Here is a 23758-nt window from a genome sequence, read left to right as displayed (position 1 = left end):
GCAGGAGAGGAAGAAATGAAATTGAAGAGGCGGACAAAAGTATTGTTTGTAGAGTTAATGCTGCAGTATCCGTGTGTACACAAATGGATTTTTTTCTTCTATTCCCTGTTTTATTTGATCATTTTTTGCTTATATTTGTATAGTCTTTGTATAGTCTCATTGATAATGAACTAACTGCTTGAACCTCCGACAGATCTGCATAGCAACAAACCATCTGTTTAAGAACAAGAGTATTTAGTTTTAGGGATGAACCTGAGTTAAATTAATAAATGTCAAAAAAGACAAAATAAGGAGGGGGGAGAAATTAAATGAATGTTATTTTGTTCAGCCATATCTTCTGCTAAGATGTCACAACTTTAAACATAGTTAAACCTAGTCATTTACAGTGTTGAGTATATAAAAAATGCTCCCTTTGTATTTAAGTTTTACATACATAGTATTTGTTCTTCTCGTTGCTATACATCTTGGGCTGTAGGGAAATTGGAAGGGTGCATGATGCACTGACAAAGCAGGTGTCCTGCATTGAGTTAACGTTCTGTTTGAGATTGTAAAGCAAAGCCTGGGCTTGTGTTTACACTCTAAAAGTGTCAACAAGTCCAGTCTCCCACTTGACATCTTTGTTGACTCTTTCAATATTTAATAAAGATCAACATCAGAGACCGCGTGAGCACTTTCTTTTTCCTAGAAATGTTTATACAAAAGCACAAAAAAAAACGTTTTGATGTAATTGTTCACTGACCCTTTTTTTTGGGTGAGTTGCAAAACATTTTTAGTACAAAATATTCAGTCGTAGTGAATTTCATTGTGTTACTGTGATCAGCAATGCCCAAAGCTGGCTACAGCAGAGAGTTTAATTTGACTGGACATATTTCGATTTAGAAAACGGTAAAAACAAACGTTTATATATAGACATTATACATTTATATATACTAAGTTGGTTATATACAGTGGTTATGCTATACTCATACTACATATCATAGTTATTAAACAACATGTAAAACCAGACATAAAGCCAAAGTAGCTCTCCATGTATCACACTGCAATTGATCAGTTAGTGAAAATGGACAGTATACTTCAGGTAATGATGGTTTAAAACCGAGATACTTACACTTATACAGGCACCTTAAAAGTAGTTATATGACAGAAACGTAGGATATAAAGTTGTTACGTTAAAGCTAAAATAATATTTTATTAAGGAACCTGTGCCTGCTGGCATATTCAGATATTACAATTTTACAATCCACTACCCTGCCACCACTATGCAGATCAAGTTTTTGCTCTCCTAGGAAAAAGTCTGGGCTCCGCTGGCTTAGATTGTGGGCAGTGTAGGTGGCTAATCACAGGGCAAGGATGTGGTCTTTTTTTAAGACTGAAAAATCAAAGCTTCACAGTGTCTTTCTTTTCCTTTCCTTACCTCAATGGAAGTGCTCATGTCGCCTGCGTTGCTCAAACCTATAACCTAAAACCTGCGGCTATATATGAAAGCGTTGATCTCTGTTGTCCTGGACAATCCCTCCCTGCAGCTCTGGTGTGCCAACCATTCATTATAAACTCCGCTTCAAGTCTGGTATTTTATTTTAATCGGTTAGTCTTTTCGCACCTCATCTAGCAGCTATTGTGTGTGCATGTGCGTCTGTGTGAGTTCCGGTGCTATTCTTCAACCACTGCTCACTATGGCAACGGTACTTGGTGTTAATTACAAGTACATAATGGCTCCTCCAACTTTTATTGACCTCCCATGCACTTTCTCGCACACCTTAATGAGGTGGTTGCTAGATTGCTATGCAGCGCCTCAGTGATTGCAGCTACTGTCATTTATATTATTATATAATTGTCTGAAGTCTTTCAAAAATAACCGTTTGTCATGTGCCATGCCACACATCAGGTATGAGAGTTTTCTTTTTTTGATCTCCACATACCTGATCTGTATTTGCCTAGAAAACAGTACTGCACAGAACAATGATTTCTTTTAAATGGTCGCTGTCAGTAATAGACATAATATTCCCTGACTACCGTTATGTGAAAGAAGAACACCCACACTATGGTATCACCGTCTCTCTGTGATATTCTGTAAAAACACTGACAACAAAAATGTCATTGTTGTAAACTTGACTGATGTTTCACCCTCTTCGTCTCCACTTTGAGTATAATGCATGTGTGTGTGTGTTCCAGGTCTTACTGCAGTCAGATCATTGTGTGAGAACATTTTAATCTTCAGCCAACCTTCAGTTACATTTCTCACACATTCTTATAACCATAGCTGGTGTTCAATGTAAATAGCCATAACTCACAATAAGACACAAACTAGGCGCCTTTCAAGGTTCCATCCCTACATACCAAGGCACTAAGGTATCTGGACCAGATACACTATCTCAAGGCTTAGTGACCTGGCGTCTGCGATGATGTCGCACTATTCTGATTGTCACAGACTCATCACTGGTTCCATTATTGGTCATCTCACCTGATAATTAAAAAATCTCGGTAAGAATTATGGGGGCATGATTTCCTTATGGGGACGAAAAGCAAGTCCCCATAATGTAAATGATTGCATTTTAAGGCGAGGGTTAGGGTTATGTCAGTAGTAGTAATTGTTAAGTGTGTGTGCTTCTGTGCGCATGCATTGCAGCACCCAATGCAGAAAGGACAGGGTGAACCGGAGTGGCTCAAAACAAGGCATCGTATTAAACTATGTATAAAATACCAAATGCAGGTACTAGGACCTCAGTTTGCCACTGTGAGGCCAGTTTCACACTAGATGCACGCGTGGCATGTCATGTACCATCTCTCTTCTTTTTTTTATTCTGGCACACATGATAACCAGTGAGACATTCTCATCTAGTGAACAAGCTGCGAGCTTCATAATGAAGAGTCTTGGCATTTAATTGGGAACAGAGGAGTATTTAGAGTATTTAAATGTATGTTTTATGGATGTCAAAGGGTTGAGGTTTAGGTTAAGTTAGCGTAAGTGATCGAGGCGATTGTCAGTTCCCGATCAGTTTGCCAGTATCTGCTGTGAAACCCCCCCCTTCACTCTATTGTTTACGAGATGGTCAAGGCCAGACAGCATGGCGTTTTCAAGTATTTGATATTCATCTCATGTTTTTTTTACGGTCATTTTATTATCTCAGAGAAATTCTGATATTTCCTCGTTGACTGACTGACCTTTGAGGGACATGCACTCAAGCTTATTCTATTTGAAGTGATTGTGTAAAACAAAGCACCTGTCACATCCTTGGAGTTTGCTGGATCTGGTGGCATCACAGAAACCAACTTCAGTTTTGCACGTTTCCAGGTCTAGTGCAATGGTTTATAGAGTACACCACTCCTGCCTCAGGCTCCTTCTGCCCGGCCCATGACCAGACTGACTTTTGAACATTTGTGACATCAGAAAGTTGTGGAAGTTCTCATCATTTTGAGACACATTTTGTGCATACAGACTTTGTGAATTTCACTCAGAATTGAACACTTACTTGATACTTTCCCAGTATTTACTTTATTAACCGAGAACATGTGGAAGTCTCGCGTCGTACAATATGTGACCTTTAAATTACATCAACTCTGTGTAAATGGGGACCTTTTATTCCACACTCGTGTTTGTTTTGTTGAAGAATCCGTCTTTGCCTTGTTTATGCAGCAGGTTTAATTACTTTTCTTCCCCACTAGTGTTTTGTTAATGTGAACAGTGTTGTTTGCATTCTACAGAATTCATTTCAGGGCAGGTAATTTATTAAACAGGCACTGCCTTAGTTACAGGAGCTTATCTGTGTAGTTTGCTTTGTTGCAGAGAGAGGACACTGCATTAAGCCTGTGGCCTCACTCTTCTGTTTTTTCCCTCATTATAGTCCCAGTTCTTTTGTTCTCTCTCATTTTCTATTCCTGACTTCAGCCTCTTTTTTCTTTCTGGGTTCATTCAATGATTCCAGCTTCAATGCTGCAACATATTTTTCATTTTTGCCCTCTGTATTTAGTTTTTCCCGTGCCACTGACTTTCTGTTACATACTTTGTGCTCACACACCTCAGAGCATTTCTTTCTTTCAGACATTTTAAATCCATTCAGGAACTAGCGACCATTTTTTTTTTTTTTTTAATCAGCTGCATTGTTTCTGAAGTAAACTAGCATTCAATTTGAAATTAGCATTTCATTCTCATCTGCACTTCTGAATTCATACCCTAAAATTAGTACCGTCAAATTCACAGTTATTCTCGACAGTAATTTGAGGGCAACTCATTCGAAGAGAGACGTTAAAACTTTATGAGTTGTTTTATGTTGAGAATATTACAGCTACAGTGGCCACAGATGTTATTAGTAACACCCCTATACCAAAGCCAGTTATATTAATTTGCAATTAATAATTGCTGGATAACCTTTAAATATTAACAAATGTCTAAATATTGTGAAATGAGGTCACACAATTCTAATTAAGCCTATCCGCACCACACGACTCTCTCTCTGTGTTTCTCAGTGTAGCGGTGTTTAGATCTCATGTCGCCCGGTGACAATCCTGCCGCTGCTCACAGGAAGTGAGGTCTTCTTTGTCAAGATAGATCGAGGCGACGGCAACATTGTGTTAATAAAGCGAGGAGACTGCAAACGGGTTGGATTATGGCTGAAAACACTGTCGGAGTATACACACAAACATAGTACCCTCAGTCGGGTCTGATAGTTGTGCTTCACAGAGCCTGTTTTCAGATGAAGGATACAGCATACATCACAATGTAATATGAAAAAGCAGAACTCCAGCATTAGAACTAAAACGGGTGTTTGATATGCCAACGCTTGTGTAAACTCCCCAATCGCCAGCCACTGTTGAAAAGGACATGCCCCTGATGACTCGAGACAATATTATCTGATATCAGCCTCTGGCATAAACGCTGCACCTCTCACCCTGTCATACATTATGTAAATCCCTGCTTGCTACAGATACCGGGTCAGCTGAGGGGAGTGGTGGCAGACATGCCCTGCAGATCTGATGTGCGACCAGCAGATGTCTGGCGAAACCACCCACCGGCAAGCCAGGCTTTCTGCAAAATGCAGCCACATTGACCTCAGAGCTGCCTGTCACCTTATCTCACGACACAGGGACTCGCTCTCTCACACACACACACACACACTCACACACACACACACACACACACACCACCAAACTTAAGCACGCTTGTTTTTCTCCTCGCGGATCCCAGGACATGCCTTTGGCCAGTCCCCTTTAAAATCTAATCATAGGCACTCATTCCATTTTAGGAAATAACCTAAACCTATAACCTACATTCCAAAAAGGTGCATCCCCGAATTCAATGGAAGTATCTCATTTCTCATTTTATTGTGGCTCTCAGAAGTGAACAATACATTAAGTATCCCCTGAGGAATAACATACAGTATATATATATATGTATATGTGTATATATATATATATATATATGTATATATGTATATGTATACATATATATACATATATGTGTATACGTATATGTGTATATATATATATATATATATATAGCATCCTGTTGCTTACGTTATACAGAATCCCCATGTAACTTCAAAAAGTACTTCAAAGAACTGACAGTGAGCTGACATATATGTGTATATATATGTATGTATATATATGTATATATATATATATATATATATATATATATATAATATAATATAATATAGCATCCTGTTGCTTACGTTATACAGAATCCGCATGTAACTTCAAAAAGTACTTCAAAGAGGACTGACAGTGAGACAGAGGAGATCTTATGTTAAACTGCTCAGTGCAACAGAGGAAGCTCCACTGGTCATCGACCCGTACAGAAACTAAGCTGCCATTCATTTATGCAATCCGATTGTATTGCAGTTCCTTGTATTTACCCTCATATAGGTGTCTGTACCTGTGTGCACTCCTTTTCACCACCTTTTTGCATCTTGACACTAGTCTCCAGGCAATGTGATGACTGAAGTGTCTGAAGTGAAATCTCTGAAATCACAGAAGCCTTCACACATTGGAGAGTGAAGCAACACTGAGGGAAAGAGACATGAGATACCCAGGTGGTGTGTGTGTGTGTGTGTGTGTGTGTTTGTGTGCGTGCACGAGACAGAGGAGAGAAGAGAGGCGTATTTTATACAAGCCTATAACAGCCTTGTTGAGAGACACATTACTTGTGGAGAGGATAAGTCTGAGGCAAGAATGGCACTTCATGATGAGAAAATGGATGCTGCAGAATGGGCACAGTCAAAGGATGACAGAAAAAGAGGAAATGCTTGGAACAAGTAAAAGATAGAGTCCTTCTGTGAAATGAAATTTATTGTCCTGGGTGGCATAGCGGTGAGCCAAGACCCTGTCACTCGTCTGCAACACTATTTTGTTCCCCACTTTTCTGCCCCCTCCCCTTGCTTTCCATCTTGGTTTTTTATGCTGCTACAGAGTCCTCCAGGGCAGAGAATGACGAGCGAGAGAGATTCATCAGCTCATGCTAAAAAGCTCTTGCTGGCTCATAAATAAACAAGGGGAAAGAATTAGGAAGTTAAATCACCTTGGGTTGTTAATGTCGAAGCATACAGACAGACATGAAATACTTGCAGTGACACTCCGTATTTGGCTGCAGTGCTCGCTCTGCTGCCGCTCAAACATGATGGGGTGTTATAGCGCGACGTCGGACAACATGCGTGATTGTGTGTGAAGAGAGCAATGATTGTTCCATGCTGAACTTTAGATTTATGTATGTTTTGCCTATTTCCTCTCTCACACACACACACACACACACACACACAGACACACACACACACATATATTATATTAGACATGCTCTGTAAACTTAGCGCAAAAAGTAAGGAAATTTGTGTTTAGTTGATGATTTTTTTTGTTGTAACAATGCCTCTTGGCAATAAAACTTATACCGTTGGAAAGCCTGTTTATTTCCCTTTTTAAATGGTGCCACTTTTGTAAGGAAAATGCAGCAGAGTTGAGTACATGTGGGTTGTGCCTATGGAAAAACTTGCCAAATCTTCTCACAGCTTATTCTGCTACTGGTGTCGTTTATTGGATTGGATGATTGAAGTATGAAGAAACAAGACATAATTATTGGCAATTTAATAATCTATTTAACAACCGAGGGCCTCAGTAGCATGTGGAAGAACCACACACAGCCACAGCAGCCTGGTTCCTCCTCCTCATGATGGTCACCAGCTTGGTCACACACTGTGCTGTGTGATGGCATCCCTTTCTTCAACCAATGTGCCAATGTGGTTGTGTTGGTTCAATGGGCTTGAGATCACGACTGCAGGCCATTCCATCCTCTCCACCTCCAGATTCTGGAGGTATAGTCTCTGATTAACACCGCTCTGTGGGGACATGAGAGATATAGGATTGCCACTGGTTGCAGAATCTCATCTTGATCTCTCTCACTCTCTCTATGATGATAAGCCTTGTTTTTTCCAGTGCGGGAGCTGCTGCTTGGCATTGGCAGAGAAGATTTGGCAAGTTTTTCATGGGCATATACTCAACTCTGCTACTCATCCCACAAATGCATTTTCTTTACAAATGTGGCACCATTTAAAAGGGAAATAAACAGGCTTTCTAACGGTATAAGATTCAATGCCAAGACACATTGTTACAATATAGAAATAATCGACCAAAAAACAAATGTCCTTACTTTTTGTGCCAAGTTTATATACACCGGTTATTTTTCGTTTTAGTATATACATAGTAGAACAAACACAGGTTTTATCAGTAACGTCAATTAGGGTACTACTCCAGTTTTAAGAGAGACAGGGTCATGCTATTGTTCAGTGTGGTCACACTAAATACTGAAAATATGCTATTTAAAAACTGCATATATGCTTCTCCCTGGTTCTGGATGTGTTCATTCTAATGATGGGATAAGACTTTTGCACACTACTATCTGTCTGTCTGTTTTTCTAGATTCTAGAAAACCATTTAATGTCATAAGCCGGGTCAACCTTATCAACCAATTATCTAAAATGTTTTTTGCTTGAATCTGTTGATGTCTATTGCTGAGTTTCTGCAAAAAACATGTTAGTCCAAACCTCAGCATAACATAACTACCCTCTCGGTGTTGAACTTAAACTGCATTGATTTAGTTTTTGATGCATATTCCTGGGTTGTTTGTTTGCTTTTTTAATCAATTGAATGCGTCGCAATTGAATGACTGGTCGCGTCCTCCTTGAAGTACTGTCAGAGGGAACACCTTCAGTCCCCGTACAGTTGTTTTCAATGTAATTACCACTCCGCCCTGAGACTGAAGTGTGAGAGATGGAAGTGTGGAGCAGAGAGATATTGCAGCTAAGCCTACAGCCTGTCATCTGAACCAGATGGAGCATGGTTAATGCACACAGGAGGATCAAAGCTAGCCCCTTCAGTAACATGGATATATTTCCAGGGTTAGCTTCAATCCTGACATCATGGTCTATTAGTGGATGTTAACATGAAAGCTGTGGATTGGGACTCTACAAAATTGTTAACGTGTGGGCAGTAGATTAAAGGCTTTCCTCCATAAAATAACACTGTGGTAAATACAGTAGCATGTGGGGATGCAGAGATGTGTAGTATGGCTTCTATTTGGCTTAATTGCTTGTAATACCTCAGAGGCAAACAGCCTCATACCCTGAGGGCAGAGATGTATTTTTTCAGTCAGTAATGCCATATACACACACACACTGATAACAGACCGTGATATCAAACGCAGTGGTAGCTTATGTGCCTGAAGTCATGTGCTTATCTGATTAAAAGTAGAGCACAAGTGAGAAGGGATTTTTATCGAAAATGTGTTTTGCTGAAACTTTTCAAAGCTGAAACATGAAATATGGGATTTTTTGCAACAAGACTGTTTATCAAAACAAGAGTTTCCCCTCGTCTGTATCCACCTTATCAAATCAGCGGTTTTGCCCATTTGTTTCCCTGTCATACATCTGCTTCTCTATGTTTATTTTGATTCAGTGCCCTACCTGCAGCGTGTGTGTGTGTGTGTGTGTGTGTGTGTGTGCAAACTACATGAAATGTAGAGTGACAGTATTACCCGTTCTCATCTGTCATGTCTTATACTTCTTCTGACTTCACACATCCTCAATTGCTACTATCAGAGTAAAAAAAAATGTAATTTTGGGGCATAATTCAGTCCCACAGCCTTCCACTCAACTATGCAGCCTAGGGCGGAAACTAAAAGTCCCATTCAATGGTTTTTGTATTGAAAGCTACAAATCCACAGGGTGGTTTGCACTAAAAGACATTGGAGTAAAAGGGGTTTAGAACCAGACTCAGGTCTGCTCCTCAATCATCGCAGATGTCTAAGCTGTGCCTTGAGGGAAACACAAAGGTGAGTGACTGATCGTGACACACAGGGAAAGGAGGGGAGAAAAGGTCGCTCATTCGATATTCATATAGACCCATCTTTTATCCTGGTTACACTGTGTGTTTCATTGAGCCATAAATTCTGGGAGCCGTAGTTTGATCCCACTAATGAAACCAAGTCAGTCTGAGGAGCTGCTTCTTGTTCTGAAGGCTCCATCACTGACACAATGCTGTGTCTTCATTTATATCGTGCTGTCCCTCAGTTCCCTTTGTTTTATCTTTTCACATCCTTCAGGTGAACTCTGTTATGGCCTGCATCTGATATGATATTTTCTTTTGTTTCTAGACTCTGTCAATACTAATATAAAGAATATGAATTATTCTTAAACATGGTTTATAATCATTTATTGATTTCCTTAAATTGAAGTTGCAAACCCTAAGGTCTGTTGGAGATGTGACCATGGTATCTGAGAGAAATAGTTTCTTAATTGCCATTTAATACGACATCATGAAGTAGCTGATCCGCTCAATCCCTAATTCAATACATCCCCGAACATCGAAAAAGCATCAAAAACATGCACTTGATACTGGTTGTCTTTCTGTTGAGTGTTCTGGAATACAGTTAATGGCATTTGTCAAATCTTTATTTAGGAGTGCTGATCTTGGCTGCAGATGTGCATGTGATGAACTCCATGCAAGAAGAACAACAGTGAGTCCGTGTTGATGTCCTTCTCCACATTTTTGGCTAGTTTTCCTTAAATATTTTTCAAAAACGTTTGTATTTTTGGGTAATCCCATAATATATGGTCCCTGATCATGTTACACTTTCTCCACCACTTATTGGTATTATATATTTATTATAGACACAAAAACTGAGTGTGTCCTCCTTATTTCAACTTTCTACTCAAACTCTTTCCATCGCTGTCTCCCAGTCATTTTGACTTCTTCTTTTGTTCATTTCATTAGTGCTGTGGTTGATTTGTGCCCTCTGCTGGTATAACTCCTAACTACACCACATGTGAGAACCAGAGAAATGACATTCAGATTAAAAAAAATGCACATTACTTAAATACCACTTATACTGTGCTTACGCAGACTGACACTGTTTGTCAACTCGAGTCATTGATGTGATCACATTGAGAGGTTGTGAGTCTCTTTTGGTTGTAACTGGTCTCCTGCATTGATGGAGAGATACAGTCTAATTTGGATAAATGTTTCTCCTGCTGCCTGTGGCTGAGTGTGCTCATTGATCACCCCAGCGTGCTTCAGTCTAATTGGCGATGTTGCCAATCCTCATTCAGTCCAAGCACTAGAGACATTTTTCACTGGCAGTTTATACTCGCAGCAGTAGTAGGCCACCGTCAGATTTGCTAGCAATTAGTAATGCTTTAATGGCCACACAGTAGTATTATGTCTCAATCACTTCATTGGAAGACATCCAGAAAATACAGCAAGTTATAAACACGACATTTTTGTGGGTGGAACTCAAATTAATGTTATTTCAAATATCTGCTGTGAAAAGCTCTATATTACATTGACCATTACATACACATGTTGTATGAGGTAAACTCATGTGTGCTAACATACAGTACCGACCTTCAGTGCCCTGCGACTTTTGCACAGTACTGTATTTTACATACTAATCGTGTAAAAGTAATATTATTTGCTTCCAAATAAAGCTATAAATCTGGTGTGAAGGAGAGGGATCAGTTAGCCAAGTTTCTGCTTTGACTTTTACCAGTAAAAACAATCCTTACATGATTGATAATGCAACACTTGTTTAAACAGTCTTGCAAGAGCTCCATTGTTGGTTCTCAGCTCCGTAATTGGCCACAATCAGCGTTGGCATTCTGTAGCTTTAAGGAGCAGCGGCCTCACATTCCATCATTAACAGTTGACTCGCATCGTCTCGCTGCAAGTCAAATCTCACTGACTAAACTAGACCGCTCACCCAGTGGCATCGGGGTCCATCTGCAGCTTATTAGCATTGGCTCTGCGGGGCCGGAAGAGTATGATGACACCGCTGAATGACAAAGAGGCTGATGTACATGTCCTCTTCGGCTGCAGAGGACAGGAGAGGACATCTGAGACTCTGGAGTGCACTGAAGTTAATTTTTTGCCATAATGTATTCTGGATGCTAGGGATTAATATTTATCCCAAAAATGAGATCTGTTAAATCGGCCTCTAACAACTCTAAATGCAACATGGAGACCTTATGTATATATGGGTTCCAAATCCTACTACAATGCATGTCCATCACCATTAGAATGCATCGGCCTCATCTGAATTTGCATCAAGAGTTCTGCACTGCGTTAACTTCTGACATCTGCTGCGCCAGTGATTATGAAAGCCAAGTTTATTGTCTGTGACTTCACGTTTGAGAGGCATACCCTCATAAAAGTAATATTTTACAGATCTTCATTTGACAGTTTTTTAAATTCAGTCACACTAATGCCATAACTAGCTATCACATTGTGCGAGGCTGAAAGACTCGGCACATGCATGAGCTTTTCATCACTTTTGTCTTGTTGTTTGGCTGTGTTGCGTTTCACTGTCACACAGCATGCAAACACACATTTGCTGCATGCTTTTTCAGACCCAGCAATTAAGTTCATGGATGGGCATTTCAATTTTCGTCAGGGGGGCTAATTATGGCAAAAAAAAAAGGAACTCCTTTAATCCCGATTCTCCTTTTAATAAAACAACATTCACAGAGCAGAGTTGGGTTTGGAGTTTGGACTACTTCATTTACACCACAGATAACACCTAAGTAAAGTAAGTAGTAAAGTCTTTTTGCTCCCAGCTGAGCCTATAGCGTCACAGCGTTATTCATCGCAGTAAATGCAGCGTGCACCGCTGAATGCGTCAACATGTTGCACACTCTCCGTTTTCCGTCGCCAGTAGGACGTTCACTTCCTCTGCGCCGGTCCAGATGGAACTGTCGGCCAAACAGTTGAGTCATCTTGCTTTAGTCCTTGTTAGCTCCATGTAGAGACTTGATTTGTGCTATATTCATGAAGTTCTCCTCGTGTGAGCCTCCAGGTCTCTTACTCTCGCCAAAATGTAAACGGAACTCTGCAGGAACAGCATCAACAACTAACTATCTTTGCATTGACTGCAGCGAAACGAGTGCTTTCTCTTCCAAGTGGAATTAGGGTCGTGACGGGACGGTTACTGGTTCAAATCCAGGGACGGATTAAGAGCTGGGTATCAATGAGCACCACCATTGCTCCCCAGAGATTTTCCCGTTTCCCATAATTAAGACAGGATTACTGGACACTCCATTGTGTCACAGTTTTGATTGTTGTTTTAAATGTCCGATGTTTCTAATCTGTTTCTAAAATGCTCTATCCACCATTGGCCACACTGTACCAACATTTCATTTTAGAATGTTTTTTTCCCGAGCAATGTGGTGTTTGTCCATGAATTTCTTGTGGTTTGCATCCAAAAATACCCATCTGTGATGCTGAATATGTTCAGGAATGAAACCGGCTGCAGAATGTCAATTAGAGAAGCAGTAAAACACATTTTCACCGCGTTGTGAAATATTTATTTGCTCAGTGTCAATAGTCAAAAAAAACTATTTATATACATCAATTGTGTTGGGGCAGCCTATAGCCAAGTGGGAAGAGAACTTGGCTTGTGTCCGGGCTGGGCAAGTTACCCAATCCCCATTGCTCATCGTTAATTGGACACTCTAAATTGACCTTTAGCCACAGGGGCAACGTCTAGTGCCAAATTAAATGTGCGGCTCAGAGAGAGGGTGCCGCCGAAGGACAAGCTAATGCGAATCATACAAATACAATGAATGTTTACATAAATGCATTTATAGTAATTAGCATTTAAGTCATTTTCTTGTTCCTGTTGATAATAATCTGGCAATTTCTTGAGAGAGCGTGCATTGGAGCATCTCTGTTATTTTAATAGCCTCAGCCTCAGCACGTCTTCACATGCCCTTTTTGCTTTCTCTTTTCTAGTGAGATTTTCATAGCCAGCAGATGAAGAGAAATCCTTGTCCGTCAGCAGCTAATGGCTTGTTTAAAAGGTTAAGATGTTTTCTTTTTGTTCTACTGAGGCGAACGCGTGTCTCCGCAACTGAGACGGGATTTAAAGCAAACTGCAGCACAGAGGCCACATCAAACATGCCAGTATTAATAAACGTGTGAGAGAGGAAAGCGAAGGAGGAGAATCTTCTCTTCTTGTATCCAAACACAACAGGGCTCCTTAAAGTCGAGCGATCACGCTGAGAATCGAAAACCATAATTTTCTGTCATTTCAGTGACATTTGTGGAAAAAGCCATCATGCAGATTCGGTGACTATATTCCAGACTTCCTCTTTTTCAAAGAGACATACCTGAGCACATCAGTGTTTTGGACACTGCTGTTTTGAGTCCATGCAGTGATTTGTACTGCTTGTCAAAATCTTGTTTTTCCGTGTTTATCAGTGAGAAATCTGTCATGATTTCAAGACATCGGAGTCCACGGGGACATTACTGTCTCTGAACGGCTTATGATATGATAAATGCTCTGAGTAGCATCCACAATATAAAACCATATGTGTTGCACATTCATTCTGTCCTATCCTGTCCTCCCTTCACGCTCCTCTTTTTCATCGCTCAAGTCTTTCCTCTGCTCCTTTCTTGCTCTTATCTCACACTCCAGTGGTCAAACTGGCCTTGGGGAAGTCTGTAAGGAAAGAAAAAATGTTGGTTGTTTTTCTTTCTTTTTTTTCCTTTCTAAATTTGGCTTGTTTTTATACTTTCCCCTCTCTCTCACCGTTCACCCCCTCAAGTGTAAGGAAGGAATAGCATTAGTGTGAAATCTAATTTCTAAAAAGCACAGCAAGTAACCCCACATGGAGACGTGTTTTGAGAGTCTCTGTGAATCGATTAACGGTGATTACAGACCGTCACACTCTCAGCAGCACAGCCCTGGATAGCGCAGAGGATCTTCTCCGTGTTGGATTCAGAGAGAGCCTTTCAAGGTCTAAGCAGATGCTGGATCATTCAGAGGCTGTAAATATTCAGCACTGTCTGACTGTATTGGAATCACAATGCATTATGTACAAGATCTTGAAAGCAATGAGTTTTCCCTGATACAGGTGCAGCTCCCCAGGCAACCGTGTGCTCAGGCATCACGGGTTCCGAGAATCAGAGCGACTCAGGAAGGCGGCGGCATGCTGAGGACAGAGTTGGGTGCGAGCATCCATAACTGTTTGAGTGGGGAAAGCGTGTCGGTGCAACACTATCTACAATGTTGCTCCACGCAGGAACCATGCAGTGCATGGTTATTCAAATGGACGTATAGAGGAGTCATGTCATGTGTTTTAGAGTGAAATAAATCAACAGCCTGAATGAGCTGTAATGAGAGCTGACCCTGGAAGACAGAGGACAGATGATGCAACAAAGATACGTAAAGAGGACTCAAATGGCATCGCCTGCATGGGAAAAAAAGGATTTGTTCTGTCACAGCCTCCATCACAGTATGGATAAAATATAGTCTGTAGTCAATGAAACTAAAATAAAAACAGGATAAAAACCCATCCTGAGAACCACAACGATATTAGGAGGAGCTTCATTAGACCTGTACTTAGTCAGTGTTCACTCAAGTGATCATTACTACAGTGTTAAATTATGAAGTGTTTACTCCGAGGATCAGAGACGTGTGCAGAGGTTGTGACTGAAAATCTCAGAGAAAGAAAGAACGAGAAGCAGCAGCTGTGTTGAAAAACCATCCCCTGTAATGGATATTAGTATTTACACTCATTGATCACGTTGATCTTATTAATACCTAATCATTGTCTTTGAAATCAAGACAAAATCAAACTTAAAATAAACTCTTGGCCAAAATGATCCTTAACCTTCTGTAAGTGATGTTTATTTTTTATGTTTATGGTGAATTTGCTCTTAAATTAAGTAAAAAAAAATAGGTTTTTAAAAGTTCTGTAACCTGCCTTAAGCTGTCTATAGGAGCCATGTAAGAATGATGAAGCTGAGAACAACATTCAACACTTGAGTATTCAAAAGAGAAAAAGAAGATATTTTATGATTATAGTGGATTACCCCGTGATTTAAAAGCTTTTGTAATTGGATTATCAGCGAGAGAGATGGTTTTTTTAAGTAGACGTTGCTCTAATGGGTCTAATCATATTTAGTCGTTTGATAGGAAGTGCACTACGCTCTTTAGTGTTGACTTAGGTGCATGTGTTAAGAGCACATTTTTTTAACAGGAGTATAAATTAATTTGAAAAAAAAAAGCCTGAAAGTTTCAGTCACAGCTGTTACTTTTCTGAAGTCAGCCAATTTCTTTTTAACACATGCAAATCTAAAAAAAAAAAAAAAAAAAAAAAAAGTTCTTATGTAAGAATAAACTTTTATGCCGCCCACACGACATGCCCTTCAGTCTCAGTTATTATTATTAAACCTGCAATCAGCGGTAAATAACCCGTTTCTCCCAGACCTCTTTGTGGGAAATGGCTTCAACTATTCAGACGTTGAGGGGAGGATAACGGCTGAAATGATGAAGGTGTGTCTCCTGACACCAGCACACAACCTGTGCCTCTCTCCTCACCTTCTCCCCTCTTTCCAACGATACACCAAATATGCAATAAAAGTGGGAGTGAGCATCTATTTTTAGAGGTTGCTAATGACATGGTGACTCAAACGCCAGTACAAATAAATGTTGTGTTATTGTGCTTTATTTCTTCTACTTCTTCACCCGGGCACAAACACAGAACTCCTTTATACGCTTTAAAACACCGAGTGCTGTCTTGTGTATAATTGTGCTCCACGGAAAGTGTTATATGCTTTGCTGCAGTTCAGTGGGTTCAGTAGGAGTATCCAAGAAATCCAAGCGCTGGGTTTGTATGAACTATTTTCAGTTCCCTATTAGTGCTGACACTTTTCTAAACTAAATGGCTTGTGTTATAAGTGTCTGTCATCACGAGTACTGTAGCTCTTATTCGGGCTTTGAGCACCACCGTGATGGAGGGGCCTTGTATACCACACAGATGGTGGCGTTCGTTTGAAAGTAGTATAACAAATGTAAAGATTGTCATTATTTATGTCGCACACTGCTGCTGTGTCGTGCATTTCCTTTGCCTTGCGTAATAAGCACAATTTTGTTTTGCAACGCGATAGAAAGTGTACTATATTTTTTTTATATATATTATACTATATTTTTGACTTTGTTCAAAGATCCACACCATTCAAATTAAATTTGCATGACATTTTAAAGCTGTTCTGTGTAACTTTTAAATATAGATGAATGTTCAAACAACTGTCAAATGAGTCAACGCGTGCCTTGTAACTCCAAAGTGACGTTTTTGTTTTTTTTTTTTTTACATTTCATTTTACAACTGACGAAGCATATCCGCTACGCTAGTGAAGCGAGACGGCAAATATGGTTGGAATATGGACCTGGAGTCGTTCTTCCAGGAAAGTCTGTAGGCTCCTCATCTAAGGAGTTAGGGAAAGTCTGATGTCACAGGCCTCCTCCTTGGCTGAAAATGCCAAGAAGCACCCATGAAAAGTTTCCTCCTAATCCTCACAGTCCTGACTCATGCAGACAGAGTCTGTGTCTTTGTCACTGCAGAAGTTCAGTTCAGGTCCGTTGGTGGCTTGTTTTCGGGCTTTGAGACACTACGTGAAAAAAATGGGGCATCAGTGTTGCACACTGGTGCTTTATACACATTCTCCCTCTGCTACTTTTAATCGAGCAGCTCCAGGTGCAACCTCAGCCAACATTAAAATTCTCCGCGTCCCTCCGTGTTGGGTGGTTTATCATTTCTAATGAGTTAGACCTAACTAAGGAAGCGTGTGTGCTTTTGTGAACCGGGACACAGAGGATGCTATGAGGTTATCTGATGGAAGGAAATCCAACATCTTAGTACAAGCAGCACTTAACACCTGTGTGCTCTGTTGGGTTTACAAGCTACACGACGAAACAGGAAGGAATAAGACGGAGGGAAGGTTTCAGGGGGGCGGCATGAACCAGCAGGTTTGCCCACAGCCTGGGTCTCTAATCGTTTATTTCCAAATGTTCACCGCCGTAATTAAGTGGTGTCTCTTACTGCAGTCGTTTGAATAGAGCCGTCTGGACTTGTTTGACATACAATGAAAGATTTTGCTATTTAATTTGCTTTCAGTCCAATGTTCCCTGTGTAAAGATATTTAAAACACAGTGGGGCATTAATACGCGACACAATGTAAAATGTTCTTCTCTACATTTGGGTGCAATGTGGTGACTTAAAGATTTGAACTGTTTCCTGTTTCAGATTTGTAATACGCATAACTCTTCAAAAATAGAATAAATGAGTTGCAGCCCTTTGCAATTTGCTAACTGCTTTGTTTCAAATCGTGATTTCAATTTGAAAACGGTTAATTATTCAGCCGTGCCGTCTGCACTTCTGACTCCAGCTGAACCTAACAAAGAGAGAAACTTTGCCTTTTTTTTTTATTATTTGTTATTTGAATGAACACACAATTTGTGTAGCATCCTATTACTGAATTATTATACCACTTTCAGCGGACTCTATTATATTAGTTCAAATTAAGTATTTGAATTTGTCTTCGTGCGTACAGTAACATACATAAATTAACATATCATTTCGATTGGTTCATTCTGATTACTGCCACCTGGCATCGACTCTAATGGCCTGATGATGTTTGTCACGCGAGCCACGGCGTAAGCCATTTCCATGGTAGCACACGCGTTAATAATTGAATAAATGATGGCTGAGTTCCATGAAGGTTTTTGATTCGGACGGCGATTTAGATTTTTCTCACACTGAAGCAGATCTGCAAAAAAGCGTCTGTATATCAGGATGATGTCGCGTCTATGGGCACGTGATGTAGAAAAAAAGACACGGTTGTTTGATGTGTTTCTCCAACTCTTAATCGTAACTCACATTTCTTACATGTGAATGACACCCGGCCTTTTGCGTAACATTGTCCCGTCCCTCCTTGATGTTTATTTGACCTTGTTGCACCAACTTTACCTCCTCTGTCCATTTATCTTCTCCATTCCCACCTCTCCCCTCTCACTTCCTTCCCGTCTCATTGTATCTATTATACATCCACTGACTCCTGTCCCTGTCTCTGCTGTGCTGACAGGAGTGCACAACTGTCAGCCATCAATATCCCTCTCTTTTTATACACTGTATAGATATACATATATATATATATATACCCACTTATTTCCACACACTCGCAAATACAATTTTAATACTACAACGGTGCTCTCATCGTTGAGCCCTCTGCGGCTCACTGAGTGAAGCACATTACTCCTAAGCTCTCTTAATTCATCTTCTCTCCTCATCCCTCTTCTGTTCGTCCTCCAGTTAAGTGGAGCAGCTCCAGATTGGACGCCCTCAGCAGTAGCATCTCGCACTCGCCCCTTCCTTCAATTTTATACGCGTGCAGCATTAAAACAGTGTATCAGAACAGTATTAAACCACTGAGACGCAGCTATTCCACAGAAAGAAGACGCGATACGTCGTTTGGGGACGTAATCAATGCAAAAATGCAGCTCCCAGCTGTCTGAGGCTGTTTTCTTATGTGTTCATCCTTCACTGTTCGTTAATAAAACTGTGTCACACTCAACGTCTCTATCCATCCTCCACTCACTCTCCGCCGTGACATGAATTGTTGTCGGAGCAGGGTTTCATTAAAACCATATTAACCCCCAGAGAGAGAAAGAGAGACAAGTGCCAGGGACTTGAAGAGGTCATCCATCTCCTGGGTTTTCTCTCATTTTATCTGCGTCCCTCCTCAGACAGATAATTCAATATGTTCACAGCAGGACTGGGGGCTGTTCTTTTACATAATTTTATCAAGCAACATTAGCAGCGCCATCAGAGAGGTGACGGGAAGGAAATGGATTCAGATCACGCCGTAATAAAAGAAGCCATCAGTGCGGGAAAGGTGACACGTGGTGTCACACTAACAGCACTTTTCCTCAGCAATTTACATAACCTACTTACATCCATATTATTATTATCATCATTATTATTATCATCAGTATTATTATTATTAATAATAATAATAATAATAATAATAATAATAATCCCTGTGATTGGATTGTTTTCTTTTATCAAACATAACCATCTCTTACCCCATACCTATTTCAGCGTTGAATTAAAGTGGAGTCTGAAGTGCTTCACTTTGCTTTGAATAACACCCCACATAATAGTAAATTGGCCGCGTTCGTCTCGTTGCACTTGTTTATGTCCTCCTATTATATAAGCAGCTTTTTTGTCTCTGTTGTTTTACTAGTTTAATTTCGAGGGTTAACGTTCTCTGATTTTCCAAAATTGCCCACGGTGAAATTAAGAGACAAGCTCACTGCCTTCTGCTGATTATTTATTTTCTTTAAACATCGTAATTGTGATCTCCTCCTGAGGTAAACGATTCTGCAGTCATTCTACAACCCAGGGCGTTAATGACTTGTCATTTTTGCAGATCGACTTATCTGTCAGGAACACAACCGTGCAGCCATTTCAAACAAGTTCTATGGAACAGAATAGACGGACGTGTCGGCTTCTCTGTTGATGCCCTACCAACCTTTCCTGAAAGATGAATAAGAGCATCACTGGATTTGGGAACAAGTTAAACCCCCGACTGAGGGGCTCTCTCCAGATCTTTTCTCTGAGTCAATAAAAGATTTATCAGTGGGTTAGTTGTAAATGTTGGTCAAGATGAGCTTAAGCCTAAAGGTGGAGTTACTGATTTAATGATCATTGATTTACCATGTTTCAGCTCATAGTGACAGACTGGAGAACGAGATGTTTCGCTGCACTGCGAAGATGTTTCGCTGCATTGGAGCGCGGAGATGCTCAAAGTCGCATCTAACCATAACCGTTCACACTCAGTCGAGGTTTCACTTCCTTGCTAAATGACTGTGTTCAGCCTGACCTCAGTCTAATAAACAAGGTTGTGTTGTGTTTTTCTTTTCTCGCAGCCGTCGTGCAAAGGTTAGGAACATTTGAGAGCTGTAGTGAGCACCGCACTGCTCATAGTCAAGAGCTGACAACCTCCATCACTGTGGCAATTTAAGATCAACATTTCCTTATATATCTGCTGCATGTTAGTTTTTCACAATGTAATGTAAATGGAAGTCTAATAACACGACCAGGCTGTTGTTAAGCCACGCTGCAGAGAAGCACTTTCTCCCGCTGATGACACACATGTCACGATCATAATCATATACCGTATATTATAATTATTATAATTATTATAATTATACTTTTCCTGAGGAGATGATGATCTAAACAGCTACTTTGGGGGTCTTCTTCAATAGAACGTGATGTCACTTTTGTAAATGATGTTACCATTTAGAGGAAAATAGACAATAAGTTATGGTATATCAGCTCATACCGAAAACCAGTATTCTTTATTGTGTATACTGCATGACTGGTATTGGAACAACTGAACTGTAACATCGCGACTCCATGTGATGAAAGTAACGTCTGCTGAGACGTCCATAGAATAAAGAAAGCAGTCCAGCTGCTGCCTTTAACCTTGTAGACTGCCATTGTGCAGAGCGGGTCAATCAGAGTTGCGATAAGACGGTTTATTCCTGGGTGAGTCATTGCTGTGAGCGATGGCGCTGATTGTCGAATGATCGCTCCCCGAGCATCCGCGGCAGCTTCCTTTGATGTTTGAGGGCAGCGGTGTTGTGACAGCGCACGCTGACTTCACATCTGGGTCCCACTCCTGTACTTGGATAACTGAATTACCAGTCGAGATTGTTGACAGGTTGTTGATGGGGATTCTGCGTCCCCTGAAGCAAACCCTGGTCTATCCTGTTACCAGAGCATCAGCTCAACTCCTCTTCAAAGTCACAGGTTTTCGTCAGTGGAAGTTGTCTGATGTAGTTCTCATTTTCATTAAAACATTATAAAACCACGTTGACTCTTATTTATATTAAATATATGGGTTATTAGAGAACATTTATATTAGAATGCAACAAAAATAAATTAGTTTTAATAACTCAATTAACTGTGTCTGAGAACTATTGGACCATTAACACAATGTTGTTTATTCTACACATGATATCCTTATTAACACCATATAGGTGTATGAAAGTATTTTTAATCTTGTTTTAGATTCATTTGTTTTAATTGTAAAATTGTTTTTGTTTCTATTTTGCACATATGTGGTAAATGTTCTAGATTTAAGGACATTTTAAGAAGTTGAAGTTGCTTTTCTGCTCTAGTTCTGAGTCATGCTCATCACAAATCAGTTAATTAAAGATTATCGGACACCGATATTAGCTCATCAGTTGACAGTGCAAGAGAACCGGGACCTCTTTTTTTCCCCATACCTTATCATTTTTAATTCTCCTCAGTCCACCCATCCCCTTTCCCTTTCTCTGGCAGCTTCAGGCAGCAGTGATGGAGTGAGATTGTGTATCTTAACATTTGTCACAAAAATAGGATTTCAGCAGATGGATGGAACCGTTCTGGAGGAGAAATATGATCTTAAGGGAACAGCACAGAGTGAATGGATTGCTATGGCTACAGATTTTTAGACATTGATCGGCCACTTTGAATATACTTACAGTATTTCCATATCATTTTTTAAGTTATATTCACATCAATAAAGTTAAAGCAGTAGCTGTGGTTGTACAAGAGGAATTTAGCTTTGCTTTTTTTTTTTTATCTTTGTTGCAGCCTGTAGTATACTGTGTATGTGTTGTTGTTTTTGTTTTTTTTTAATAACCACTGTGGCGACTACGAAAAGCAAACAAGGATGAAGTATAATTTTTTATAGATACTTTATTAATCCCCTTAGGGAAATTATTCTCTGCATTTTGACCCATCTTAGAATTAGGAGCAGTGGGCTGCCACACTGAGTAGCGCCCGGGGAGCAATGGGGGTTGGGTACCTTGCTCAGGGGTACCCCAGCCCTTTCAGCCTGGTGGGGACTTGAACGGGCGACCTTCCGGTTACAAGCCAAGTACCCTTTCCACTTGGCCACAGGCTGCCTGTGAGCTGAAATGAACGTAAAGAATGCAAATTCAGTATGAGTGACAGGCGCAACCCAATGGAAGAATAAACAGCTGGATGCAAAGAAAACATTTAAAATTTACAGTGGAAAAGATGCAAAGCCTGCATGGTATGAGTTTCAGATTCCTGAATCCACACCTCAATGTTATAATCTGTGTTATAGTTTTACCACAGTCAGACAGTTTTACACTGACGTTTGTAAGTACAACATTAATCTTAGTGGAAAATAATGATGTCGGGACTACAGCATGTGATTTAGTTTGGAGACCTACAGTCCTTAAGCACCCTGAGTGTTTCCTAATCATCGGTTCGTCAGTGGAAATTGTAATAATGTGCTTAGTTTGCTCACACATTGGTTGTGAGAGTCATGGAAGTGGATGAGTGTGTGGGAAGTGTATAAATGTCTATTGTTAGATCATGGGATAATGATTTCAGACTTAAAAAAAAAAGCAGTGGGTGAGTTGTTTTTCATACACGTTAGCTCAATGAGCTGAACTAAAGTCTGCTTCTTTCCCATCAGTCTCTGATCTCACTTCACTGTTCCTTCCCAGCTGTAATATCCAGACTTAAGTTTTCTCACTAATTAGTTAAATAAATAATTTTCTCTCTCATCACTTTTTTCCCCTCAGCTGCTTGACTAAAGCAGGGATGAGAAACCTCTGGCCTTCAGGCTTTTACATGGTCCACAAGACATTTTTCATGCACTTGAAAACTTAAAAATACAAAGAGAGAATAACAACAGTTGTATTTTCCTTTGTTCTTCACAGAAAATAACAAAGTTTGCTCAAGACTGACTGACCAAAACCTTGAAGACCATCTGTGAGTAGCATCATCATCATCATCATCATCATCATCATCACTGCCAGCTGATACAGACACCTCACCAAAGAGAAGCACTTTGCATTAGACACAGTTCACATGCAGCGACGACGTTGTGATGTGCATCTGCTGCCAAACTGCCTGTTTTTTTCCTGGGCAAGTCCTATAGAGTCGCATATGAAAAACAAAAAAAACCAAAAAAAAGTATCTCAACTTTTTGGAATGCAACGAGCACCGTCAGCACATCTTTGTGATACTTGGTCCTGAAATAACCACTGAGCCTCCATCATCCAGCCAAAGCTCCTGAATCAGTCGGTGAAGGAGACGATGCGCCCAGGTACGAGTTTTTTTTTTCTTTTTTCCCCCACAAACATATCAAACAGCAAATCTGGGGCGAGGGAAAAGTGGCATTGGTAATACATTGTCTTTGTTTCGACTTTTTTTTTATGCATTATTTATTTCACTGAAGCTGCTGCACCTTCAGTCATTTCAGCAGGTCTGGTTGCTTATTAGTGATAGTGACGGGCAGTCCCACGTACGCCTTTGTTTAAAAACACCTCTGGCTTCTTGCACACGTTTTCCAAGCGTTCCTAGATGCTGCATGTGAACGGCCTCCTTACAGAGCTTATTTTGATATATGG

The 23758-nt window shown here is 40.3% G+C and overlaps 1 long non-coding RNA gene across 1 annotated transcript in view; it reads left to right on the top strand.

The window, feature by feature from the left end:
* Positions 1 to 23413, top strand: part of LOC131472960 (uncharacterized) — a 54474-nt gene extending 31061 nt beyond the window's left edge. Inside the window, exon 4 of the long non-coding RNA XR_009242161.1 lies at positions 23066 to 23413. This is a non-coding gene — a long non-coding RNA (uncharacterized LOC131472960). The remainder of the gene's footprint in view (positions 1 to 23065) is intronic.
* Positions 23414 to 23758: the final 345 nt, after the last annotated feature.

Source organism: Solea solea, chromosome 14, assembly GCF_958295425.1.
Source record: "Solea solea chromosome 14, fSolSol10.1, whole genome shotgun sequence".
In the NCBI taxonomy this organism is placed as follows: domain Eukaryota; kingdom Metazoa; phylum Chordata; class Actinopteri; order Pleuronectiformes; family Soleidae; genus Solea; species Solea solea.
This window is presented reverse-complemented; position numbering and strand designations above follow the sequence as displayed.